This window comes from Monopterus albus, unplaced genomic scaffold (assembly GCF_001952655.1).
Source record: "Monopterus albus unplaced genomic scaffold, M_albus_1.0 scaffold462.1, whole genome shotgun sequence".
Lineage (NCBI taxonomy): Eukaryota > Metazoa > Chordata > Actinopteri > Synbranchiformes > Synbranchidae > Monopterus > Monopterus albus.
Genome location: NW_018128342.1, coordinates 151,773 through 157,081, shown reverse-complemented (window position 1 = coordinate 157,081; position 5,309 = coordinate 151,773). Strand labels below are relative to the sequence as shown.

At 39.3% G+C, this 5,309-nt stretch overlaps 1 long non-coding RNA gene across 1 annotated transcript; it reads left to right on the top strand.

Annotated features, from left to right (window-relative positions):
- Window positions 1-3,827: 3,827 nt before the first annotated feature.
- Window positions 3,828-5,256, top strand: LOC109952478 (uncharacterized). Its single transcript, XR_002273766.1, has 3 exons — window positions 3,828-3,946; window positions 4,968-5,064; window positions 5,152-5,256. It is a non-coding gene; the product is annotated as an uncharacterized LOC109952478 (long non-coding RNA).
- Window positions 5,257-5,309: the final 53 nt, after the last annotated feature.

Sequence of the window (5,309 nt, the reverse complement as noted above, 5' to 3'; positions counted from 1 at the left end):
AGCCTAGGCCTTAAAGGAAACTGGTTTTGATTTGCATTCAGAGTCACTGAAAAGACTGAAGAAACAGAGAATGTACAGGTGTTTTTGTCTGTGTGAGGTGACAGCACTAATCTACCGAGCTTTAGAGAGACTGTTGGAATCCATTACAGCATTTCTGACTTGTCAGGCTGTGAGGTAAATAATCCATACAGTCAGGAAGTGTCTTCTTTTTTTCCTAAATAGAGTAAAAGACAACAGAGATCCACAGTGTGAAGCTGTGTTTTACCAGTCAGTGTCCTGGTACACTAAGTACACTGAGTTGATCTTGAAATAAGGATGACATGTGGTTGTTGCATTGTGTTTTGGATGTGAAATGAACTGTGGTGGCTCGTTGCACATCAGTAAAGAGAACTGTGCGCCAAAGTGAACTCAGTAGATTAAATTCTACAGTGGCAAAAAAAAAAGTCAGTGAACCACTGGGAATTACATAGTTTTCTAAATGATTTGTTCATAAAATGTGGCCTGATCTTTATCTCACTCACAGGTGTAGACAAACACAATGTGCTTAAGCTAATAAACAAAAACAATTATAACCTTTCATGTCTCCAATGAACACACCCATGAAACATTCAGAGTGCTGGTAAAGAAAGCCAGTGAACCTTTGACTTTGACAGCATTAACCTCAGACCAGCACCTCCTGTAGCTGTGGATCAGACCTGCACAACATTCAGAAGGAGCTCTGGACCGTTCTTCCTCACAGAGCTGCTTCAGCTCTGACAGATTCCCAGGACATCTGGTGTAAACGGCTCTCTGAGCTCAGTCCACAGCAGCTCTGGTGGATTGAGGTCTGGGCTCTGACTGGGATGCTCCACAAGGCAGATTTTCTTGTTCTGAAGCTGTTCTGTTGTAGATTTACTTCCCTGTTTAGGGTCACTGTCCTGCTGCATCACCCAGCTCCTACTGAGGCTCCGCTGGCCAAAAGCCACCCCTACATTATCCTGTAGGATTCCTTGTTAAACCTGGGAACCATAACCAAGTATCTATGACGGCAGCTGTCCAGGCCCAGAAGGGGGAAAGCAGCCCAACATCACGATGCTCCCCTCACTGTACTTCACCATCAGGATGATGTTTTCATCTTGATATGGTGCAGTTCTGGCTCAGTAAACCCTACTCACTGACTAGGGAGTGTAGTAAGTTGTTATATTCTCATATGCCTTTGTTGTTGTTACTGGTTTATTTCTGCCACTAGAGGTCACCTCTGTGGCACATCTATTGATGGTGACAACCTCCTGGAAGGTACAGGAAGCTCTTGCTGAACCATAATTACAGCCGAGAAAACGAGTGATAATGGCCACCGAATGACATGACAACACTCGAATCAGCTGTTTGTGTAACTATATTTGAATTATCTACAACATGCATGCAAATTATTGCACCAATCAGCTGTCTGGGGTCCTGGGGCAGGAGGACACAAATAGCTGACAAGGCTTTGTCACCTTTTATTTCCATTGCATGAATCAGCTGGCTAATCATGTGAGCCAAACGTCAGGCATTCCAATCACATAATGACAGCCACCTATCAATTAGTGACAAAAGGAAGTATGCACAGAGTACGACAGAGCATGTGGCTATAGTTAAACCTGACTGCCTGCATTCTTCTGGGCAAACCACACTCTAGAGAGCGCAGTGATGTTCAAGTTCAAAGTGTTTAGTTCAAAGTGTTTATTTGTCATATGCACAGTTAGGAAACGTGTTTCCTTGTACAATTAAAATTCTTACTTTGCCGTCCACATGAATACCACAAAATACAAATGAAATATAAAGTAGATAAATAAGTAACACTAAATCTAAGGCACTTTAAGCAGCAAATGTAGCAATATAATAAAAATATATAAAAATATAATGTGTGTGTGTGTGTGTGTGTGTGTGGTGAGCGACTTTACAGACACTATCAATCACATGCAGATGCTTATAGGAGCTCCAGAGGTGACTGAACAGAAGAAGTGTGACGATCTGATGTGCTCACAGACACTCCACCTACTGACTGACGACACAGAGGAATCACCACTGAAACAGCCTTCTTCTATTCTTCTAAAATAAGATTCTTTGATGTTAGGTCGGCATGTGTGATGTATTTATAAAGAAACAAAAACAAATCCTCTTTCTCTTATTTCTAACAGCACCTGAATGCAGCATAATGCCTCAAATGCAAGTGTGGCACCGAGATGATGCCAGTGCATCATGATGATGGTGCTGGGCTTTCAATAGTTAAAACCTGAAAATTTGTTTAATTTGGTCGCAGGTGAGTTTGTTTTGAGCCTCATCATAAAATAGCCAAGAAGAAAATACATATTTAGTTGTGTTTCTATATCATTAGAGTAGTTGGTATATCAGCAAAACAAGACTTTGAAATATTCAAATTTGTTATTTCAATACAAATAATATAATAATAGAAGGTGTTTGCAGCAACCGGACTATGAACCAGTTCTGTACCATTGTCTCTACATGAAAAGGCCCTCATGTTTTTTTGAAGTGCAGTCACTGATTAAATGCATCAAACTGTTTCTGCAGGCACTAGACCATCAGGAAAAGGATTAGTAGGAAATCTTTTCAAACCAGTCCATGTTTGAGGAGTTTGTTGTAAACACTGGCACTAGTCTCACACCCCAGACTCAGTCTTCCCAGTGAATTTTTTGAGTTTATTTGTGTTAGTTACATGAAAGAAAAAGCTAACCGCAGTGAGTTGGTTACAGATAAATGTCTCAGTCATGGAGCTTCAACCAACTGACAGTGAAACTACATGCTTCAAAATTGTACTTAAATACAGTACTTGCATAAAGGTACTTAGTGACTTTCCACCTCTAGATCCAAGTGCAAAAATTATGTAATTAAGAGGTCCGGCAGATACTCTGTTTTGTCTTACTTTGTGATCGTTTGTGTCTTCTTATTCCTCCACACGGACTCGTGACGTTTTCGAGTTGTCCCTCCATCCCATTGTTGTGAACATAGTATCTCAGGAAGGAATTTGTTCAAATGTGGATCTCTTTGCAGATGTTTTGTGTCTTATTATAGTCATTTTGTTTTTCTTTGTAATTACTTTGTCTCTTTGTAGTCATGTTGCCTCTCTTTTGTCTTTTTGAGTTTTGATGACTTTCCACAAAGAAATCAGGTGCAAATTAGTGGTATATCAGCATAATTTGTGGCAGAGAGGGTTGAAACAAGTTAGATTACACATCTCTTGCTTTTGTTTTGCTCATATATATATAATTTTATATTTGAATAAGCTCTAAAGAGCCTGAGGCTGGATGTTAAAAGAAAGAAACAAATCAAGAAACTTTGAACTATAGAGTAATAAAGAGTCACAAGGCATCTATAATATTTCCATTAAAGCAACAGTCAAGCCAGTAACATGCACATTAGTCCATGTTTATCCATGACGGCATCTACACACCCTCACACGCACACACACACACAGTGAAATGGGTCCTTGTGATGCACAGCTTAACCCGTGAAGGAGGACAGAGGTTACTTCACTCTTCTATTCTACCTTAAACATATGTCTCAGAAAATAAAGGTGTTATTACCTTAAACAATACAATTCTTAATTACTGGCTGTATTGTAAAAATGGTATGCATTGCCACTGAACGGGTTTCACATCTTTATAGAGAGCAAGCATCCGAGCATGAATATCCAACTGCGTTACCTGGAGCAGAGAAGGGAATAGTGTGGACAACACCTTAATCTGGGAGGGAAATGTCTCCAAGTCTGTAATCATGATGACTATTATGTGTTAGTCAGTATTTTTTCTCCTCTGACGTGGCTGTTGTAGCATCTTCTGTCATCAGACTATAAAACAGAAGCGTATATATAAGACACTGAAGAGACCAAGACACAGAACAAGCTCCCCTGGAGAAACACCGCCTGTGACCTTCAGCATCATTTCACTTGAATCACTTCAACATCCAAGTGAGTGTTTATAATCACTGTCTGCATGAAAACTTTAGAATCTGATTCAGTCTGTATTAGTTTGGTGATCAGTGTAGCGAAGATTTAACTTCTAATTTTATAGATTTATTTAGTTTTCCTAGGTCATGTTTCTGATGCAGGACAAAATAAATACAATTGAGTTCTATCATTTCTTAATCGATCTGTGAATGTCTGAGGGGCTTCACTGGTTCCATTAGCCATGAAGATTAAACTGACATTAGATTTAGTTTTATTTAAAATTTGAGTTAACAATCATGAATTAATTGTTGTTTTTAAGAATACCAGGAATGCATTCTCTGATGAAAATCTTCTTCAGCTCATTCTCTTTGTGAGTCTGTAGGACAGTGGGGTGTTACAGTTGACGTCTGCTGTGTTCCCGCTCTGTCACCAACTAAATGTGCTTTTTTGAGATTCACTGTTTGTTTTGTTCTTCGATCTTTAAAACATGAACTTTAGGTTTAACCTTTTTTTTTACCTTAGCAACCATAACCACATCTTTATTACTGTTATCGTGACAAACAGTGCATGGTTATCTTGCTGCTAGTGCACTGCTATTTTTGTTTTTGCATTTTATGCATTCACTTTTTTTGCTAAATAGCACATTTACAGGACAGAAGACAACATAAAAGATAAGACAAAATAGGTATTTACATGAGAGACATAAGGGTGTTTTACATTTTGTTTGTGTGGTTGTATTCAACTATGCAGTCTGGTGGAAAGAAAAAGAAAGAAGGGGGGGGATGTTTCTGTCCCAAACCACCAGCACTGGAACAAAACAAGGCCACCACAGGGCTATGGTACCAACTTCATATGAATTCATAGCATCCATCATGTCCGGAAAGTTGGCTGTATCTTTTCTGCTGAGCTGAGTGTGTTTGCATTTATAGTTTGAACTACTACACCCAGCCACCAACAGGGCCTCCAGCAGTATTTCCTGGATTTTATTGTAATGTAAGCGATAACATTAACCATTTTCTTTATATTTTTCATTTTCTTACAGGAGATGATCAGGTGTAGGTTGGGAAAAGAAAGCAGAGCAGAAATGAAACCAAGCATGATGATCAGCAAGACTTTTTTAATCATCATGATACTCACTTGTAAGTAATACATATATTTCAATTGGAAAACACAGCTAAATGTGAAATATGTGACTGAATTCTAACCAAACTCTTTAATGGAAACAGTATCCAACAGCCAGCCTACTGAGGGAAGCCTAAAACTCAAGTGTCCCAGACATGCTAACACAACAGTTTCAACACCTGTGGCTCCTACAACACTGGCACCAACAACAGCTGTTACAGTAACGGCCTCAATAACCCCCGCAGCAGCCGCTTTCTCTCCA